General features: G+C 39.8%; 1 protein-coding gene across 2 annotated transcripts in view; it reads left to right on the top strand.

The window, feature by feature from the left end:
* Positions 1-23,178, top strand: part of Htr1f (5-hydroxytryptamine receptor 1F) — a 138,917-nt gene that overhangs the window by 98,800 nt on the left and 16,939 nt on the right. The window contains exon 3 of one of the 2 annotated variants that reach the window (XM_036203763.1): positions 2,466-2,505. The exons of the other annotated variant lie outside the window; for it this stretch is intronic. The gene's annotated coding sequence lies outside the window, so the exon portion shown is untranslated. The remainder of the gene's footprint in view (positions 1-2,465; positions 2,506-23,178) is intronic. 2 annotated transcript variants of the gene reach the window in all.

Genomic DNA, 23,178 nt, shown 5'->3' with positions numbered 1-23,178 from the left:
GGCATTTTTACCTTGATGATGAGTTTTTTGGCATGTGTTCCCATTGGAAATCAAGTGGCAGTTATACATTATTTTTCCTTATTTGATGATGCTGAGAATGAAGGCAGAGCCTTGGATGAGCTAGCCTCTCTTTCATGGAGCACACCTCCAGCCTGTACTTCAGTCACCTCTGGATTTACAGTGGTACAAATGCATCATATTGTCTCCATGCCATTTCTGAAAATTTTATTAGAGAAAGGACTATGCTAAATGAAGCTATTTTACTCTCAAATTGTCTTGAGATTTGATAGGGAGAATGTTTTGAGTAGATAATCTGAGATGACACAATAATATGCAAATTTTTCCAATGAATCTTTAACTTAATTAACAAATAAAAATGTTCCCTTCAGTGGCAACCTTAAGGTGTAATTGCAAGGTCAAAATAAAATTGACCATTTTCTTTTCCTTCTCACTTTTTCTTTTAAATTTTTGAGACAGAGTTTCTCTACGTATTCCTGACTATTCTAGAATTCACTATGTAGACCAGGCTGGCCTCGACCTCAAAGAGATCCTCCTGCCTCTGGCTTCCAGAGTTCTGGGATTAAAAGTGTGTGCCACCATGCCTGGCTATTGATGATTTTCTTTCATTCAGTGAATTGCAACAATTTCCAGAGATGCTGTTGTATAAAATCATAAAGTTTAGAATGAGAAATATTTGTGTTAGCCATAACCTTTTTCACATAGTTATTGTGAAAGAAATAAATGTTATAAAACAAACTTTAGAGTGTAGCATTTAAAAACTTAACTTTGAGGGCTGGAGAGATGACAGACACACTGGTTCAAAGCACTGACTGCTCTTCCCAGAGGACTCGGGTTCGACTTCCAGTGCCCACAAGATGGCTCACAGTTGTCTGTAACTCCCGTCCCAGGGGATTCGATGCTCCCTTCTGTTGTTGGCTTTTTATTTTACTCTTTGCTTTTTGGGTGCCCGCCACCCAGCTCCCAAATAAATACATGGAGACTTATTCTTACTTATGAATGCCCAGCCTTAGCTTGGCTTGTTGCTAGCCAGCTTTTCTTAAGTTATCCTGTCTACCTTTTGCTTCTGGGCTTTTATCTTTCTCTAGTCTACATTTCTTTTTTTACTCTTACTCTGTGACTTGCAGTGTAGCTGGGTGGCTGGCCCCTGACATCCCCCTCTCCTTTTCCTTCTTTTTCTCCCCTTTCATATTCTTCTCTTTCTATTTATTCTCTCTGCCTGTCAGCCCCAACTACTTCTCTGTCCTGCCTAGCTACTGGATGTGCAGCTTTTTACTAGACCATCAGGTGTTTTAGACAGACAAAGTAACACAGCTTCACAGAGTTAAACAAATGCAATATAAAAGAATGCAACATTTCTTTGCATCATTAAACAAATGTTCCATAGCATAATATCCATAAATAGATGTAGTACAACACCCTTTTTGCCTGCAGGAGCATCAGGCATGCACATGTTGCACAGACATAATTGCAGAGAAAAAAATTTATATACTCATTCATGTATATAAGTATATACATAAAATAATTTTTAAAATGTTTGTCTTAACTTTGGGGGATGATGACATAATGCTTCAGATCAAGGGACTTTCCACAAGCCTGACAACCTGACCTTGGTCTCCAGAACCTCCATAGTAGCAAAAGAGAACCTGCTTCCAAAAGTTATCTTGGATCTCTACAACACTAGCACCATGACACTTTTATGCCCATGCCTGTAGTAGGAGATCTCTCCAGGTGCCACCAAGCCCCCGCGGTCCCATAACCCACATATAAAATAATCACTCAGACATTTATAGTGCTTATAAACTGTATGGCCATGGCAGGCTCCTTGCTATCTAGTTCTTATATCTTAAATTAACCCATTTCTGTTAGTCTGTAAGTTGCCATGTGGCTCGTGGCTTACCAGTACCTTACATCTTTCTTCTCATGGCAGCAGCTGGCAGTCTCTCTGCCCCAGCCTTCACTTCCCAGAATTCTCCTCCTCCTTGTCCTGCCTACCCTATCCTTCCTGCCTGGCTACTGGCCAATCAGCACTTTATTTATTTTAACCAATAAGAGCAACACATTTGACATACAGAACATCCCACAGCACATGCCTATGCAAAATAAATAAACAAATGTGATTTTCTTTATTTTTCAATTTAAGTTTTGAAGCCAAGAAAGTTGATAATTGCTGCCTCCTACTTAAAGATGTTTATGTTTGTGTAACATAAGCTAAGAACATCTACATATTAATTACTTTCTCTTTGCTGCAACAAAGTCCCTGATAAACATAACTTCATGAAGGAAGGGCTTATTTGACACATGCTTTGAAGGCATAGAGACCACCACAGCAGGAAGGCATGGCAACAGGGGTATGAGCCAGCTAGCCACATTGCGTCTTCAATCAGAAGCCAAAGACATGAATGTTGGTGTGCAACTCACTTTCTCCCTTGTTCCTTTTTATTCAGTCCAGGCCAAGCCTGTGGGATGATGCTGTTCACACCAAGGGTGAGTCTACCTTCTTTAATTAAACTTCTCTGGAAATGTCCTCATAGACAAGCCCAAAGGTATGTCACCGAGGAGATTCCAGTTGACAATGAAGATTCATCATCGTACTGCTACCTAGGGTTTTGATAAAGATCAGTTAAGCTAATGTACAAGAAAGTTAAACTGCTTGGCATCAAGTCACTGTTGGAAAAATTTTACCCAGATTGGTATTAGCATATATTATGATGTTTGTCAGTAAGTATAATTACCATTGCACTTGACTAATAAAGTGTTAATGTCTGCCTCCAATAAATCAATGCATGCTAAAATTGATTTGTAACAAATTAAATTGGGCTTAGTGTAAGGATTGAGAGTGTCAGAATCAAATGTGATATTTTTACTAAATTACATTTGTTTCCTTATTTACCATGTGTATATGCTATGTGTGAGGATGCATATACCACAGCATGCAAGTCAGAGGACAACTCTGTAGAGTTGGTTCTCTCTTCTCATCTCCATGAGTTCCAGGAGTTGAACTCTGACCACCAAGCTTGTACAAGTGTCTTCACCTGTTGAGCTATCTCACAGGTCAAACTCGGCTATTTTTAAATTTTCACTAAACCATGCAGATGTAAGGTGTCTTCGTTAGGGTTTCTATTACTGTGAAGAGACACATGATCACAGAAATTCTTATAAAGGAAAACATTTCATTGGGGCTGGCTTACAGTTTAGAGGTTTAGTCCAGTATTGACATGGCAGGAAACATGGCAGAGTGTAGGCAGACATGGTGCTGGAGAAGGAGCTGAGAGTTCTATATCTGGACAGGCAAGCAGCAGGAAGAGAACTGGCTTGAGCTTCTGAGACCTCAAAGCCCACCCTCACAGTCACACACTTCCTCCAACAAGACCACATCTACTCCAACAAAGCCATATCTCCAAAAATGCCATTCCCTATGGACCTATGGGAACCATTTTTATTCAAACCACCACATAAGTTTTTGTAAAAAATGTAGATTTCTATCTGATATTACTAATAGTTATAGATCTTTATTTCACTGAAAAATCATACTTTATAGGGCTGAAGAGATGACTCAGTTATGAAGAACATTTGTTGCTCTTGCAGAGAACTCAGGTTCAGCTCACAGTCCTCACACAATGGCTCATAACCATCTGTGACTCTAGTTCCAGGGAATCCAACACCCTCTTCTAACCTCCAAGGGCACCAGGTACACATGTGGTACCTCTCCATGCAGGCACACAAAATACTATGCACATAATAAATAATAAAACTTTTTAAATTAGGGGAAAATTCACATAAAAGAACCATAAAACATTAAAGTTTATCCAATCATCCTAGAGGAATGAGAAAGAGTAAGTCTAGGTGACCTTACATTTTTTTAATTTTTTTATATTTATTAATTTTTATGTTATATGTATTGGTCTTTTACCTGTGTATGTCTCTGTGTGTGCCATGACATGCCTAGTGCCTACAGAAGCTAGAAAAGGGCATTGGATCCCCTGGAACTGGAGTTACAGATAGCTGTTAACTGCCATGCAAGGGCTCTTTTTTTTCTATATTTCTGATTTATGTTTGTTTATTTGTTTGTTGGTTTTACATACTGACAGCAGCCTTCCCTCCCTCTTCTCCTCCCATCCTTCCTCTTCTCCCCTCTGTTCCCCACTCCAGTCCACCACCACCACCCCCACTTCATATTCACTCAGACAGGTGCAGGCCTCCCATGGGCATCAGAAAAGCTCCCATAAGACTAAGCACCTTTCCCTGTATTCATGCTGGGCAAGGCAACCCAGCATGAGGAATAGGTTCCCAAAAGCCAGCTAAAGCACCAGGAACAGCTCTGATCCAATTGACAGGAGTCCTACATATAGACCAAGCTACACAACTGTCACATTTATGCAGAGGGCCTACGTCAGTCCTATGAAGGCTCTTGGTTGTTGATTCAGACTCTTGAGCCAAGCAAGCCATTTCTGTGAGTTTTCCTACAATGTCCCTGGCCTCCCTGGCTCCTACAATCCCTCTTCCCTCTCCTCAGCAGGACTCCCTGAAGTCTGCCCAATGTTTGGCCTTGGTTCTCTGAATCTGCCTCTTAAGTCTCAAGATGAAGACATGAAGGCTCTCTGATGACAACCAGGGTAGTCACCAATCCACTCACCAGCGATGGCCAGTTCAGGTTATGCATCCAGTGCTGCCAGGAGTCTTAGCTGTGGCTGTCCTTTTAGACTCCTGGGAGTTTCCCTTGCATCAGGCTTCTACCCAACATTGTAAAGCCCCCCTTTCCAGTCATCTCTCTCAGAATCCTCCCCTCCACCCACCTTCCAACCTGATCCCTCAAGTTTCCATGCCTACCCACCCACAGTCCACCAGGAGCGCTCCTCTATTTCCCCTTCCCAGGGAGATCCATGCGTTCCCCCACTTAGGCCCTCCTTGTTACCTAGTCTCTCTGGGTCTGTGGATTGTAGCATGGCTAACCTTTACTTTACAGATAAAATCCACTTATGAGTACATACCATGTTTGTCTTTCTGGGTCTGGGTTGCCTCACACAAGATGATTTTTTTTTCTAGTTCCATCCATTTTCCTGCAAATTTCATTGTCTTTTTTTTCTAGCAACTCAATAACATTACTTTGTATAAATGTATCACATTTTCTTTATCCATTCTTTAGTTGAAAGACGTCTAGTTTGTTTCCAGGTTCTGGCTATTATCAATAAAGCTGCTATGAACATAGTTGAGCAAGTGCCCTTGTGGTATGATAGAGCATCCTTTGGGTATATGCCCAGGAATGGTATAGCTGTGTCTTGAGGTAGATTGATTCCCAGTTTTCTGAGAAACTGCCACACTTACTTCCAAAGTAGCTGTACAAGTTTGCACTCCCACCAGCAGTGGAGGAGAGTTCCCTTTGCTCCACATCCTCTTCAGCATAAGCTGTCTTCTGTGTTTTTGATCTTAGCCACCCTGACAGGTGTAAGATGGAATCTCAGAGTCACTTTGCCTTTCCCTGATAGCTAAGGATGTTTAACATTTCTTTAAGTGTTTCTCTTTCATTTGAGATTCCTCTGTTGAGAATTCTGTTTAGGTATGTACCCCATTTTTAATTGGATTATTGGGGGTTTTATGGCTAGTTTCTTGAATTCTTTTATATTTTAGAGATTAGCCCTAAGGTGGATGTGGAGTTGGTGAAGATCTTTTCCCATTCTGTGAGCTGCCATTTTGTCCTATTGACTGTGTCCTTTGCCTTACAAAAGCCCTTCAGTATCATGAGGTCCCATTCATTAATTGCCTATCTTAGTGTCCGTGCTACTAGTATTGTATTCAAGAAACTGTCTCCTAGGCCAATGTGTTCAAGGCTACTTCCCACTTTCTCTTCTATCAGGATCGATTTATCTGGATTTAAGTTAAGGTATTTGTTCCACTTGGACTTAAGTTTTATGCTGGGTAATAGATACGGATCTATCTGTAGTCTACATTCCAACATCCAGGAATGTCAGCATCATTTGTTGAAGAGGCTTTCTTTTCTCCATTGTATAATTTTGGCTTCTTTGTCAAAAATCAAGTGTCCACGGGTGTGTGGAGTTATTGTTGCTTGAATCTTAAATGGTTTTATGATAAATAAAAAAAATTACAGAGCTAGATATTGGGGTGAAAGCTGAAAGATCGGAGAAGCAGAGCAAGGCACAGCCAACCTCACCTCACCAACTCCACAGCTGATCCTGTTTCCTCTAACTGAAAGCCTCTGAGTCCTCATCCGAAAGGATCTCAGATGAACTGCTTTAGTTCCTGTTTCCTTACACCTTACATACCTTTCTCCATCCAGCCATGTCACTTCCTGGGATTAAAAGTGTGTGTGCTTCCCAGTACTGAGATTAAAGGTGTGTGCCACCACTACCTGGCTGTTTCCAGTGTGGCCTTTAACTCACAGAGATATAGAGGGATCTCTGCCTCCTGAGTGATAGGATTAAGTGTGTGTGCCACCAATATCTGGCCTCTATGTCTAATCTAGTGGCTGGCTCTGTCCTCTGATCTTCAGGCAAGCTTTATTTGGGTACAAAATGTACCACCACAAGTTATATCTGAATTTTCAATGCAATTCCATTGATCAATATGTCTGTGTTTATCCCAATGCCATACTGTTTTTATTACTATACCTCTGTAGTAGAGCTTGAGAGCAGGAATGGTGGTAACCTCCAGTAGTTCTTTTACTGTTCAGGATTATTTTGGCTACCCTGGGTTTTTTATTTTTCCATATGAAGTTGAGTATTGTTCTTTCAAGGCCTGTAAAGAATTGTATTGGGATTTTGATGGGGATTGCACTGAATCTGTAGATTGCTTTTGGTAGGATGGCTGTTTTTACTATGTTAATCCTACCAGTCCATGAACATGAGAGATCTTTGCATCTTCTGATATCTTCTCCAATTTCTTTCTTCAGAAGCTAGGAGTTCTTGTCATACAGGTCTTTCACTTGCTTGGTTAGAGGCACCCAAAGATATTTTATATTGTTTGTGGCTATTGTGAAGGGTGTTGTTTCCCTGATTTCTTTCCCAGACTTCTTATCACTTGTATGTAAGAGGTATACTTTTTTTTTTTTAGTTGATCTTGTATCCAGCTACTTCACCAAACTGTAGGAGTTTCCTGGTAGAATTTTTGGGGTCACTTAGGTATACTATCATGTCATCTGCAAATAGCAATACTTTGATTTCTTCTTTCCCTGTGGTGATACTTTTCTTGTGCTCTAACAAATAAAAGCTTGCTTAGAGATCAGAGTGAAGAACTATACACTAGTTAACCATAGAGGCCAGGCAGTGGTAGCACTTAGGATCTCATGCCTTTGATCCCAGTACTTGGGAGTCACACACCTTTAATCCCAGAAGTAGGGAGGTGGAGACAGGAAGTAATATGGCTAATCAGAGAAAGGAATATAAGGTGGGAGGAGATAGGAGCTCAGCCCTTTCAGGCTACGGAGTTGGTGAGGTAAGAGGTGGTTGTGGCTTGCTCCTTTGTCTCTCTGATCTTTCAACATTTACCCCAATATCTGGCTCCAGGTTGTCTTATTGCTCTAGCTATAACTTCAAGTATTATATTGAATAGATATGAAGGGAGTAGACAGGTTTGTCTTTTTCCTGATTTTAATGGAATTGCATTGAATTTCTCTCCATTTAATTTGATGATGCCTGTTGGCTTGCTGTATATTGCTTTTACTATATTTAGGTATGTTTCTTGTATCCTTGATCTCTCCAAGACTTCTATCATGAAGGGGTGTTGGATTTTGTCAAAGGCTTTTTCAGCATATAATGAGATGATCATATGATTTTTTTTTCTTTCAGTTTGTTTATATTGTGGGTTACATTGACAGATTTTCAAGTGTTGGACCATCCCTGCATCTCTGGGATGAAGCTTACTTGGTCATGGCGAATAATTTTTTGATGTGTTCTTGGATTTGGTTTGCCAATATTTTATTGAGTATTTTTGCATCAATGTTCATAAGGGAAACTGGGCTGTAATTCTCTATCTTTGTGGAGTCTTTGAGTGATTTTGGTGTCAGGGGTAACTCTGCCTCATAAAAAGAATTTGGCAATGTTCCTTTTATTTTTATTTTGTGGAATACTTTGAGGAGTACTGATATTAGCTCTTCTTTGAAAGTCTGATAGAATTCTACATTAAAACCATCTGGCCCTGGGCTTTTCTTGGTTGGGAGACTTTTAATAAGTGTTTCTATTCCCTTAGGGACTATAAGTCTGCTTAAACTCTTTATCTGATTTTTGTTTAATTTTGGTATCTGGTATCTATCAAAAAAATTGTCTATTTCTTTTAGATTTTCCAATTTTGTGGAGTACAGGTTTTTGAAGTATGACCTGATGATTCTCTGGATCTCCTCAGTGTCTGTTGTTATATCTCCATTTTCATTTCTGATTTTGTTAATTTGGATATTCTCTCTCTCTGCCTTTTAGTTAGTTTGGATAAGAGTTCATTTATCTTGTTGATTTTCTCAAAGAACCAATTCTTTAATTAATTGGTTCTCTATATTGTTCTCTTTGTTTCATTGGTTCTTTGTATTATTCTCCTTATTTCTATTTTATTGATTTCAGCCCTGAGTTTGATAATTTCCTCTCGTCTGCTCCTCTTGGGAGTGTTTGCTTCTTTTTGTTCTAGCTCTTTCAGATGTGATGTCAAGTTACTAGTGTGAAATTTCTCCAGATTCTTTATTCAGGCACTTGTGTATGAACATTCCTCTTAGCACTGCTTTCATAAGTTTGGGTATGTTCTGCATTCATTTTCATTGAGTTCTACAGTCTTTAATTTTCTTTATTTCTTCCTTGGCCCAATGGTAATTCAGCTGAGAGTTGTTCAGCTTCCATGAGTTTGTAGGTTTTCTGTAGTTTGTGTTGTTGTTGAACTCTAACTTTAATCCATGGTGATATGATAAGATACAGGGGGGTATTCCAACTTTTTTTGATCTGTTGGTACTTGTTTTGTGACCAAGTATGTGGTCAATTTTGGAAAATATTCCATGGGGTACTAAGGTGTTTGGGTGAAACATTCTGCAGATATCTGTTAGATCCATTTGAGTCATAACATCTGTTAGTTCTATTATTTCTCAGTTTAGTTTCTGTCTGGATGATGTGTCCATTGGTGAGAGTTGGGTGTTGGAGTCTCTGACTATTAAACTGTGGGGATCAATATGTGATTTAAGCTTTAGTAATGTTTTTTTTTTTTTTTATAAATGTGGTGCCCTTGTATCTGGGACATAGACATTCAGAGAGACATCATCTTGGTGGATTTTTTCTTTAATGAATATGAAATGCCCTCCATCTCTTTTGATTAATTTTGATTTGAAGTCCATTTTGTTAGATACTAGGATAGCTATACAAGCTTGCTTCTTCAATTAATTTGATTGGAAAATCTTTTTCCAACCCTTTACTCTGAGGTAATGTCTGTCTTTGATGTTGATGTGTATTTCTTGTATGCAGCAGAAGGATGGATCCTGTTTTCATATTCATTGTTCTTATTTGGTGAAATGAGTTCATTGATATTGAGATATATTAATGGCTAGTGACTGTTAATTTCTATTATATTTTGGTGGTGGTGGTGGTGATGGGGTGTGTGTGTATGTTTCCCTCTGGTGTAGAATTATCTGTTGCCTGTGAAGGGTTGGAGTTTTCCTTCTAATACCTTCTATAGAGCTGGGTTTGTAGATAGATATTGATTAAATTTGACTTTGTCATAGAATATCTTGTTCCCTCAATCTGGAGTGATGGCATCCATGGTCTCACAGAATCTGCAGGAGGTCTCTTCAGGCTCTTCTGGCTTTTAGTTCTCCATCTAGAAGTAAGGTATAATTCTGATAGGTCTGCCTTTATATGCTACTTGGCCTTTTTCCTTTCCAGCTTTTAATATTCTTTCTTTATTCTGTATGTGTAGTGTTTTGATTATTATGTGGTGAGAGGACTTTTTCTCTTGTCTAGTCAATTTGGTGTTCTGTAAGCTTCTTGTGCCTTTATAGGTATGACCTTCTTTAGGTTGATAAATTTTTTTCTATGATTTTGTTGAATATATTTTCTGGGAATTTGAGCAGGGATTTTTCTCCTTATATTCTTATTATTTTTAGGTTTAGTCTTTTCATAGAGTCCCAGATTTCCTGGAAGTTTTGTGTTAGGAATGTTTTAGATTTAACATGTTCTTTGACTCATCAATCTATTTCCTCTGTTGTATCTTCAACACATGAGATTATTTCTTCCATCTCTTGTATTCTATTGATGATGCTTGCATCTAAGTTCCTATTCACTTACTCAGGTTTTCCATTTCCAGAATTCCCTCACTTTGTAGTTTCTATTTCCATTTTCAGGCCTTAAACAGTTTTATTTGTTTCCATCAAGTTTTTGTTTGTTTTTTCTTCATTTCTTGACATTCTTTACAAGCTTTATTGATTTCCTCCAATTTCTTGTTTATCTTTTCCTCCATTTCTTTAAGGAATTTTTTTATTTCCTCTTTAAGGAACTCTATCATTGCCATAAAGTTATTTTTAGGGTCATTTTCTTGTGCTTCATCTGCATTGGAATGTTCAGGTCTTGCTGTTGTAGTATAGCTGGGTTCTGGTGATGACATGTTATCTTTTCTATTGTTGATTGTATTCTTATACTGGTATTTAGACATCTGGAATTGAAGTGACTATAGGTCTAGGTATTGCTTGGTTCCTTGGTTTCTGGTCCCTCTCTGGTCTTCTGGCTTAAGTGGCCAAGAGTTCTGGTAAGTTATGGGTCTTCAGGCCCAGGAGGGTGTCTCTGCTGGGGTTTTGAGGTCTCTGGGTCCCTTGATCCAGTCTAGCCTCTGGCAAAGCCTGGAGCTTCTTCTGGGGTACCTAGGACCAGCCTGGCCTTCAGTAGAGCTGCTGGGGTTGTTCTTTGGAATGGTGTGGACTGTACATGAACCTATGATGTCTGTTTTTCCAGATGATATGGACCGTGTCTGGGCTTATGAAGTCTGGATTTCTTGGGAAGGGCTGCTTGTTTACTGGTGGACTGGTGAGGGTGGTAGTGACTGGTGTGGTCTGCACCTCAGTGGTGGAAGTCTGCTGGGGTTGGGAGCAGGGCCCAGCAGCAATAGGGCCAAAGACAAGCCAGGATGGCATTGGCCCATTCTACCTCGTGTGGCCTGTGCTTGCTTGTTGGAAGTCTTCTGGGCATAAGAAGAGCTCTTAACCACTAAACCATCTCTCCAGCTCTGACCTTCCATTTTAAAGGAAGTTTCAAAATTACATTTGAGTGTGACTACTTTGACTGGTTCACTAATTTCAGCAATCCTGCCTCTGATTTTCAGAACTGTATGGTTGGTGATGATAATGTTTCCTGTAACTCAAATGAAACTGAAAGGCCAGAAAGCGGTGTGCCCCCTCCTCAGTAAGGGACCAGGTCACTAGAATGAAGATGTTCCATGATGCTGTATTGTAACCTAGGATTTGTGGGTTTTTTCCAAATTACTTGTGTATTACATCTATTTATGCATACATAGTTACGCATAAATAGATATGCATAAATTGAAATACCCAAGTAAGGTAAGAATTTTAAAAAGCTGTATTTCCGTTCTCCTGGCAGCCAGTATACTTTTTTATATATTATTCTTTTCATATTACTATTTGGGTACTATTTCCAGGATGATTTTAATTTTTAATGTTATGTGGGTTTTTCAATAGCAGTACCAAGAGTCCCTACTTTAGAATTTTGCTTGAATAATTACTAAATAAACTATACTACCAGCCCTTTCATTGCTGTTAAACTCTAAAATTTCACACTGAGCAAATTTACTAAGATCTGTAAAAGGGAATGTATATTTATTTTCAGATTAGTTATGTGAACTATTCTGCTTCAAACCAAATTGTTCTTCTCTTTAAATTCCATGGGTGTTTATCTCCACACAGCTTAGGTTTGAAAAATGACCATCTTTAAAGAGAATTTTCAAACCAAATTCCCTGTTTGATAGAATTGTGAATATATTTGTCCTTCAGAGAAAAAAATTGATGAGAGAGAGAGAAAGAGAGAGAGAAAGAGAGAGAGAGAGAATTGATCATTCCCCATGGAGACTAAATATCCTTTATAGGGCCATTATTAACACTGCCCTACAAATAATTCCATTCTAATTACTGAGGGAATGATTCATCACTTAAGTGCCTGTGCCTCTGACAGCTCAATCAGTTACTAACAGCAGCTTCAATGAGTCTACATCTTGAGAAAAGGAGGTCATTTGGGGATATAATTCCATGCTTCCCTTACCCAGGCCTCTAAAAGGACTCCTTCAGAAAGGTCTGCTCTATAAAGGACTGCCAGGTTCCTTCAAGGCCAAGATAGATTCTCAAGAAAAGAACTGACATTGGGAAGATGAAATAGTCTCAAGACAGATTATAAAGTCCTTGTGAGAGCTTCAGACGTCTCTATTCTGTGACTCACATAGTCAGGAACAACAGATAACATTCTTCTTTCTTATGGCTGCATGCAGACTACTTTCCCACTGTGACTTCAAAACTCCTGCCTTGAAACCCACACCTGAAGACCACACAGTATTGGGATCTGTGATACTATGTTTGAAGGTCATAGTTTTTTTTTTTAATTTTTCTTTATTTTTGAGAATTTCATACATGTATACAATGAGATATAATAATATTTAACCCCTTTCCCCACTTCAACTTTCCCCATACCCCTAAATGTGCCTCTCTACCAATTTTATGTCTTTTTTTTTAATAATTCACTAAGTTCAATTAGTATTGTCCATATGTAGATGGGTACAGGGCCATCCACGGGAGAGTCAGAAACCTACCAATGGGTCAAATTCTCAAAAAAAGCAACTATCCACTTACAATAACTTCTCATTGATTCTGGAATTTTGGCTGGCTTGATGTTGTGCAGGACTTGTGTAGGCAGCTATGGCTATTATAACTTCATATGTAGGATAGCCATGCCCTGTTCAGAGGACAGAATTTTATAACACTCCTTACCATCCTCTAGCCCTTACATTCTTTCCACTTCCTCTGTCACAATTTCCCCTGAACCTTGGATGGAGGGAGACGATATCAATGTAGAGTTTGTTTAGGGCTGAGCACTTAGTTTCTTGTTCTCAGTACTGTGCCTGGTTATACATCTTTTCGTTGACTGCTACATACTGCCCAAAGAAGCATCTCTGACCAAGACTGAGAGCAGCTTAAGTTTATGGGTACAAGGATAAGTCTGTAGAAGGCAATTTGATGGCATGATCATTTAGCCAAATCATAGCAGCAGATTCTACCCTAGGGAAAGGCTGAAGATTTTAAATTGGATCTTTTCCTCCTCTTCCCTGTCAAAGCCCTTTAGATTTCCAAACATAAGGCACCACACACAATCTCATAGTGGCCAACTGAGACAACTTTTGTATGATGTCTTAAGAAAGGATCAACTGTCACAAGTCCTGCCCCACCTTTCACTTCTCTCATGCATCCAATCTAATCCATTGGAAATCCTAATCCTAAAAGCTGATCCTCTGACCACATTCCCTTTCCTTTTTCCATCTCTTCACTCATAAATAACCTACTCTTGACTCCTTGGTTTCATCAGGATGACTCTGATGTCACTTTCTTACATAGTGAGCCAAGAATCAGTCATGCGAGTTGTGCTCTCATAAACCCCCACTGTCTCCAGTTCCCCATGAGCAGGTGTCTTAGTTAAGGTTTCTACTGTTGTGAAGAGACACCATGACCATGGCAACTCTTATAAACATTTAATTCGGTGGCTTACATTTTCAGAGGTTTAGTACATTATCATCATGGTGCAACCCAGTGGCATGGGAGGCAGACATGGTGCTGGAGCGGGGGCTGAGTCCTTACATCTTAATTCACAGGCAACAGGAAGTGGTAAGTGGCCATGGGAGTATCTTGAGCATAGGAGACCTCAAAGGCCACCCCCATAGTGCCATACTTTCTCCAACAAGGCCACACCTCCTAATAGTGCCACTCCCTTTGGGGGCTTTTTCTTTTCAAACCACTACACCAGGGAAGCCCTGATCTGAGACTCTCTACCAATTATCTATAATCCTACTCTGCTACTACTAAGGGCAAGAGGAATCAACTCACACAACAATCTCCTGATTTCAGACTATAAGTGTTACAGATAACTTTTATCCAAGACGTATAGTATAGTGCCTAGGTCATATTATTTATAAGATAATCAAGAACAACATACTTGTGTGCTGTGCTAGGCACTCTACTAAGATGTATTGTTCCACCTAATCCTCCAACAACTCTAAATGATAAAGTAAGATCTGTCCTTTGCAAAGGGCTCAGAAGAAGCATGGATTTGTATCCTAAAATGGTTTTCTTGAGACTCATACTAATACTTTATAGCTGCTATTACTAATAGTACTTTTTTCTGTATGTGTGTGTGTGTGTGTGTGTGTGTGTGTGTGTGTGTGTGTGTGTGTAGTGGATGCATGAGATTGTGCAGGAGCATGTACACCTGAGCTCACAGGAAGAGCAGAATAGGACATTGGGTGTCTTTCTCTATTGCTTTATTGCCTTGAGACAAGGTCTTTCTAAACCAGAAGCTTACAATTAAAGTTAGACTAAGTGATTACAAAGCTCTCAGGAGGAACTGACTTCAACCCCAATGCTGGGGTTATAGACACTCACTCATGCCCAGCTTGTTCGTGGGTGCTGTGGATTTTAACTCAGATCCATATGCTTGCAGGAAGTAAGTTCTTACTCACTGAGCCATTGCTCCAGAGTCATTAATATTTCCAAAAGAAATTTTAAAACGATTTCCCAATTTCTTTTGCATATTTTGCATTTTTCATGCAGTCTCTTATGTGACCTTCTGAAAAATAAGTACAGCATGGAAAAGAACCAGTGACTAAGAATTGCTTTTTAAACTTATAATCAACATAAAGCATATTGAAGGAGAGTGAAAATCAACGATCATCACATCTCTTCTCGATCCCAATTACTTTCTTCAGAGTCAACCACCATGTGATGGTTAGTTTTCATTGTCAAACTGACATACAACCTAGAATCAGTCACCCAGGAAGAGAGTCTCAATGGAAGATTGTCTACATTGGGTTAATCCATGAGTATACATGTTCAGGACTGCCTTAATTATGTTAATTGGTATGGGAAGACCCAGCCCACTATGGGTGGCCCCATTCTGTAGGCGTGGGGTCCAGAATGGTTTAAGGGTGGAGAAATCAAGCTGAGAACAAGCAAGCAGACATGATGCATTCATTTTTCTCTCTGCTCTTGACTGTGGATGCACCCAGTTCCCTCAAATTCCTGCCACTTTCATATCTCTGCATGTGGCCTGGGATGGTCAGCTAAAATAAACCCTAAGTTGCTGTTTGTCAGTCAGTATGTTTCATCACAGCAACCGAAATGAAACTAGAGCACACTGCATGTGCATACGTGTGTGAATGTGTGTGTGCATGTGTGTGTGTGTGTGTGTGTGTGTGTGTGTGTGTGTGTGTGGTTGCACTGTAGAATTGGCCCTCCATACCCATAAATTCTATACCATGGATTCAATCAGTGACAGAGAGAAAAATCAAATCTGTACCAAACACAGGCTTTTCCTATTTTTATTACCTAAACAATGCAGTGTAATAACCATTCTAAAGTCTTATTTTGTACCAGGTGAATAAGTAAGATAGCAATGCTTTCAAGATGATGACCAGATATGCTTGGGTTTTTGGCAACCACTTATTTGAAGTACAGGGCACGAGAATCTGCAGACTTTGCTAACCAATCCCCTGCAAATACCAAAAGAAGGTATTTCTAATTACACATAAAAATTACTTCTTACATGTAATTTCTTATTATTTGAATATTTTCACCAACAAAATCAGTAGTAACTTTTATGAAACTACAGATTCTCAGAAACCATATAGCCAAGACTTAGAAGCAATTACTGGAAAGTCCATAGTAACAATTTATAGAAAAATTAAAGAACAAATATGCCCAGCTTGAACTAGTAGATGTGTAATTCTAGATGTTTATCATTGCAGGAACAAAATGGCTAAGATACAAAAGCTTGATTAGATGGATAATTCCCAAAGCATAAGGCTATCTGTAGTTAGAGTTTTCCTGCCTGGCCCAGTCAGGACAAATCTCTCTTACCCACCAGTCCCACAGTTGCTCAGACCCAACCAAGAAAGCACACAGAAACTCACATTGTCTACAAACTGTATGGCCATGGCAGGCTGCTTGTTATCTACCTTTTCTATCTTAAATTAACCCATTTCTGTTAGTCTATACTTTGTCACATGGCTTGTGGCTTACCAGTGTCTTTACATGTTGCTTTTCATGGCGGCGGCTGGCGGTGTCTCCCCCAGTCTTCTACTTCCCAGAATTCTCTTCTCTCTTGTCCCGCCTATACTTCCTGCCTGGCCACTGGCCAATCAGAACTTTATTTACACAGAGCGATATCCACAGCACTTCCACTTTTCTTTTTTTTTTTTTTAAGGAAGGTTTTAACTTTTACATAGTACAATTACATATAACAAAACAATTATCAAGCAAGAATTACAGTTACAATATTAAAGAAGATATCCACAGCAGCTATCATATAATAAAATTTGCAAGCAAAAGTCAGCAAAGCCTGGTACATTCAGTTGAGGCAAAACTAAGCCCCTCCCCCTGCATCAAGGCTGAGCAAGGAGTTCCACCATAGGTAATGAGCTCCAAAAAGGCAACTCATGCACCAGGGGTAGATCCTGATCCCACTGCCAAGGGCCTCTCAAACAGACCAAGCTATACACAACTATCTCCTGTCTGCAGAGGGTCTAGTCCGGTCCCACGCAGGTTCCACAGCTGTCTGTCTAAAGTTCGTGAGTTCCTTTGAGATTTGTCAATTGTCTCTGTAGATTTCCCCATCATGATCTTGACTCCCCTTGCTCATATAATCCCTTTCCCCTCTCTTCCACTGGACTCCTGATGCTTGGCCTGGTGTTTGGCTGTGGATCTCTGCATCTGCTTCCATCAGTTACTGGATGAAGGCTCTATGATGACAGAGTACTAACCAATCTGATTCAGTGGTTTAGAGAATGGCCTATGGGCTGTAAGGCACTCAGCAATTAGGATGTGCACAGGATTCGTCTTTCAAATATGTTCCATTTATCACACCCAAACATTCCTGATAATGCTGTGCTAATGTAAAAGTTAGACTTCTCACAAAGCAGGGAACCATTGCTTGGGCAAATGCTATTGGAGAATCTGTGTTAAGGATGCTTGATGAGGATACTTCAGAAACTTGCAGGCTTGATCCATGTCCACTGTGAAGTCCTTCAGCTGTGACAGGCTGGAGAGATGACTGATGGAGGTCCAGAGTGTTATTGAGAGCACTGCCCAGCAGCTAACACTGACAGACAGACCTGGGTGAGCCCAGCCATAGTGCTGGACATCAACAGTCTCTGAAATCAAGGCCGTGCGTAGAGTCCAGAGTCCTCTTGCTGATGGGTTCAACACAGAGGCTAGAGATGTCCTGGGAGCATGTCAGTGGGATTCTGGAGGCCATATCCAAAGTTCCAGTTTCTGAATTGTTTCACTGGGATGAGCTTTGCACTCTCAGGGATGACAGCTTGGGGCTGGTTCACTAGCACACCAACACCACCTTAGGGTTGGTTAATCAAACATACCAAGGTCTGTCATAGGTTACAATCCTACCTGAGCTGCCTGGTGTCCTACCTGGAACTGGCTTCTGGGGCCTATTCTCTTATCAAAACTGCCTATGGCAACTCTTTATCACAAAATGTTTCAATTTTTTTTTTTATTTTACAAAATGGTTAAAGTTATTTTTCCAAGAGCAATGAAAGAAGCTTTTTGAATTTTGAGTTCAGTTTCTTGTTTTAGACTCCATTCCATACTACATCTAGAACTTCAGTTTTTTCTGGATTTTCTGAGACAAACTCATCTATGCCATATTCCTCTGGAAGATTCTCCTAGGTTTTGGTTCCTCTGCTGTTTCAGTTATTAACATATGTCTTTGTATGTTTTGTGTGTGTGTGTGTGTGTAGGAGAGGATTTGCTTCATCTGGTTTATTAAGGAATAAATTGCATAGGGCATACTGATTTGAAGTTCAAAATTCTTTGATCTTATTGGTTGTCTTCCACTTGAAATCACAACCAGCATCAAAAGACATGTAACTTACATTCCAAAAATTTCTCATGCCTCTTTGCAGTCCTTCCTTCCCATTGTCCCTGAACCCAGGTGGCCACTAATCTGCTTTGTGACACCTAAATGAGTTGGCATTTTGCGCTAAAATTATAAAACAAAACAATTCACACTCTGACAGTCCCTCCTCTTTCTGGACAATTGGACTCCTTGGAACTCCACCTGGGGCCTGGCCGAGGATAGACTGGAAAAGCACAGGGACAAATAGCCAAATGAATGGAAGCACATGAATTATGAACCAAAGGCTGTGGAGCCCCCAGCTGGATCAGGCCCTCTGGATAAGTGAGACAATCGAATAGTTTGAACTGTTTGGGAGGCACCCAGGCAATGGGACCCGGACCTGTCCTTAGTGCATGAGCTGGCTGTTTGGAACCTTGGGCTTACACAGGGACACTTTGCTCAGCCTGGAAGGAGGGGCCTGGACCTGCCTGTACTGAATCCACCAGGTTGAATTGAATCCCCAGGGAGTCTTGGCCCTGGAAGAGATGGGAATGGAGAGAGGGTCTTGGAGGAAGGTGGGGGCAGGGGCGGGAGAGGGGAGGACAGGGGAACCCATGGCTGATGTGTAAAATTAAAACACAAATATAATCAATAAAAAAGGAGAAAAAATAAAACAAAATACCCACATCTTTGCCTGACTTCTTTAATTAGATAATAATTTTTTAATAAATATTTTTTTCTTTATTATTAAGTGTTTTAAATTTTATACATCAGCCATGGGTTCCCCTGTCCTCCCTCCTCCTGCCCCCACCCCTGCCTTCCCCCCATCCCCTCCCCTCCATTCCCACGTCCTCCAGGATCAAGGCACCCCTGGGGATTCATTTAATCCTGGTAGATTCAGTACAGGCAGGTCCTGTCACCTCCTTCCAGACTGAGCAAAGTGTCCCTGTGTAAGCCCAAGGTTCCAAACAGCCAGCTCATGCACTAAGGACAGATCCTGGTCCCACAGACTGGATGCCTCCCAAACAGATCAAGCTATTCAATGGTCTCACTTATCCAGAGGGCCTGATCCAGCTGGAGGCTCCACAGCCTTTGGTTCATAATTCATGTGCTTTCATTCGTTTGGCTATTTGTCCCTGTGCTTTTTGCAATCTTGGATTCAACAATTCACGCTCTTGCAGACCCTGCTCTTTCTCGACAGTTGAACACCTGGAGCTCCACCTGCGGCCTGGCTGAGGATCTCTGTGTCCACTTCCATCAGTTATTGGATAAGAGTTCCAAGACGACTGTTAGGGTGTTTGGCCATCTGATCACCAGACTAGGTCAGATCAGGCTTTCTCTCGACCATTGCCAGTAGACTACAGAGGATATATCATTGTGGATTTCTGGGGACCTCTCGAGCACTCTGCCTATTCTTGGTCTTCATTTATCATGGTCTGTTATTCCTCATTCTCCCTTTCTGTTCTTGATCCAGCTGGGATCTCCTGATCCCCTAAGCTTTCTTTCCCTCAAATCTTGCCCTTCATTACTCCCACTGTCATCCAGGTTGTTCATGTAGATCTCATCCATTTCTCTGTCATTGGGTGATCCTTGGTTCTTTCCTAGGGTCCCATTTTCTAGGTAGCCTCCCTGGAGGTGTGTGTAGCAGTCTAGTCATCTTTGTTTTACATCTAGTATCCTCCTATGAGTGAGTACATACTGTGTTTGTCCTTCTGAGTCTGGGTTACCTCACTCAGGATGATTTTTTCTAGATCCATCCATTTGCCTGCAAACCTCATGATGTCATTGTTTTTCTCTGCTGAGTAGTACTCCATTGTGTATATGTACCATATTTTCTTTATCCATTCTTCAGTTGAAGGGCATCTAGGTTGTTTCCAGGTTCTGGCTATTACAAACAAAGCTGATACAAACATAGCTGAGCAAATGCCCTTGTGGTATGATTGAGCATACCTTGGGTATATGCCCAAGAGTGCAATAGCTGGGTCTTGGGGGAGATGGATTCCCAATTTTCTAAGGAAGTGCCATATTGATTTCCAAAGTGTCTGTACAAGCTTGCATTCCCACCAGCAGTGGAGGAAAGTTCCCCTTGCTCCACATCCTCTCCAGCATAAGCTGTCTTCTGTGCTTTTGATCTTAGCCATTCTGACAGGTGTAAGGTGGTATCTCAGAGTCGTTTTGATTTGCATTTCCTGGATAATTAGGGATGTTGAGCAATTCCTTAAATGTCTTTCAGCCATTTGAACTTCCTCTATGGAGAATTCTCTGTTTAGTAATTAGATAATAATTTTTAAGATTCATCCATGTTATATGTATCTGCTTGTTGTTTTTATACGGATGGGTGACATTCAACTGTGTGAGTGACAGTTTGGGTTTATCCATTTGCCTCTAGACACATATCTTGGTTATTTGTAACCTGAGATTATCATAAGTCAAGTAGATTGGCTCTATGTGGACATAAGTTTTTAGTTCTCATTGTAAAAGGCCTAGAAACTGAAAGGCTGGGTCTTTTGAGGTGCTTAATCAAACTAAGGAAGGGTCTTGAGTATGCTACACAAGTGCTCTAACACTGAGTTACACCCTGACCTTAATCTTTTATTTTACACTGCTGAATCATTTTCCAATGTAATTGACATTTTATACTTCCATATATAGCACGTGAGAATTGCAATTGTTCTATATTCTCACTAAAAATTAGTATTTCTCATGTTTTTATTATTAGGCACTTTAATGTATAGATTGGCATTTTATCATTTTAAGTTATAATTCCATGACAACCTTGATATTAACCATACTCTCTGAGATTCTGGCTAGTCAATCATCTTCTTTTGTGAAATATCAGTTTGAATTTTACATTTTAAAGATGTTGTTTACCTCCTTGTTTTTGACTTGGAGAAGACCTGTTCCTAGTCTAGCTATAAATCCTCTATTAATAATAAGCCACAAAAATTGCCTACATCCTGTTGTTTGGCCTTTTCTATTTTAATAGTGATTTTTTTTTCTGACATTGAAAGGTTAAATCTTTGATGAAAGCCAGTTTCCTGATTTTCTTGCACTGTGGTTTGTAATTTTTAGTCTAAGAAAACTTTGCTTTACCTCAAGTGGCTAGGACTTTCTTCTATGTTTTATAAGATGTTTTGCAGTTTTGATTCTGTTGTCATATGACAAATTTGTCTGTGTATCTGAAGGGTCAATTGCCCATGCCTTCACACCGATAATCAGACATGTCAAAGACTCTCAGGTTCCTTGTGGATTACCTTAACATCTTCAAAAATAAACTGGAAACCAACATGGCTCCATTTCTAGACTCTCTAAAATGATCATTTATGTGTCTCTTATACAGTTATAAAACATAGTTCCCATATTTAATCTCTTACCAGAGCCACACCACTTTCATTACAATAACTCCAGGATAAGTCTAAGAGTCAACTTATACATTCTGAAACTTCATTCTTTCAAAAATAGGTTCAACTCTTCATATAAGTTTTAGAGCCAACTTCCCAATTTCTAAAAACGTTCTTCCTTAGATCTTGCTTGGGACTATATTAACACTAGAGTTAAATTATGGAATAACTGACATCTTAATTTTTCACTCAGTCTTCAAAAATCTGTCCCCCCATTTCTTCGGTCTTCTTTAAATTCCTCTCTAGCATGTTCTATAATTTTCAGAGCAGATGGTCTACATATGTTTTGTCAAATTAATTTCCAAGGACTTTATGTTGTTAGTGTCCTTTGATAAGACTTTTGTGGGTTGTTTTTTTGTTTTGTTTTGTTTTGTTTGCCGGAGCTGAGGACGGAACCCAGGGCCTTGCACTTGCTAGGCAAGCGCTCTACCACTGAGCTAAATCCCCAACCCCTGAAATTGTGTTTTATCAGTTGTTTGATACTAGTGTGTGACAATAAACTTGATCTTTTTAACCTTTGGTCCTAAACCATGGTAAAATTCACCAATCCCAAGTCAATTTTCTGATTCTTATAGCATTCTTAAGAAAATACATGTATCACCAGTGAACACAGATAACTTGATCTCTGTCTATGTGTTGTGTGTTTCCCCAATATCTATGACATGCAGTAGGGACAAATGCTCTTCTTGTCCCAAATCTTAGAAAATAGCAATGAGACTTCCCCAGGGAACTCTGATGTTTGGTATAGATTTCTTTATATTTTGTTGTTGTTGTTGTTGTTGTTGTTGTTGTTGTTTTGGCTTGATTTGGTTTTGGTTTTTGGAGACAGAGTTTCTTTGTACAGCCTTGGATGTCCTGGAACTCTCTCTGTATACCTGGCTGGCCTCAAACTCAGAAATCCACCTGCCTCTGAGTGCTGGGATTAATAGTGTGTACCAACATGCCTTGCTTATAGATGTCTCTTAACAAATGGAAGACATTTTCTAGTCCAATTCTTCTGAGAGGAGTCTTGCTGACATAATAAACGTTAAGCTCTGACAAATATTTGTTTCTGACTCTATTAAAATAGTAACATGGTTTTTCTCTGTAACTCTTTTAATGTTAGATTACCTAGAGTGACTCTGTAATGTTATGTCACCTTAGGGACTGAAGACATGGCTCAGAAGTTAGGCATACTAACTGTGGAAGCATATGTACCGGAGTTTGAATTTGAGCACCCCTGTAACAAGCTAGCATGGTCCCACATACACCACTAACTGTAGCACCAGGAATTGTTGCCAGCTAGGTTAAAAAAGAAAATGCAAGCTCCAGGAGAGACCCTTGTCTCAAAGAACTTAAGCAAACAGTGATACCTTCTTCTGGTTTCCATAAACCATAGTTTACACTTACAGACACACACATACACCATACACACACACACACACACACACACACACACACACACATACATATACACACATACACACTCACATAGGTACATACACACATATACACTTAAATTTCAATTGGTCATGCGGGTGCTGTTATTCTTAATAAATATTGTAGGATTTGGGCAGTAACATTTTGGTAAGGATTTTAACATTATATTAATAGGAATTTCTTTTCTTTGTTGTCTTTTCTGGTTTAGGTATGGGATAATGTCAAATTAAATCATTTAATTAATTTAAAAT

Source organism: Onychomys torridus, chromosome 12 (assembly GCF_903995425.1).
Source record: "Onychomys torridus chromosome 12, mOncTor1.1, whole genome shotgun sequence".
Lineage (NCBI taxonomy): Eukaryota > Metazoa > Chordata > Mammalia > Rodentia > Cricetidae > Onychomys > Onychomys torridus.
This window is presented reverse-complemented; position numbering and strand designations above follow the sequence as displayed.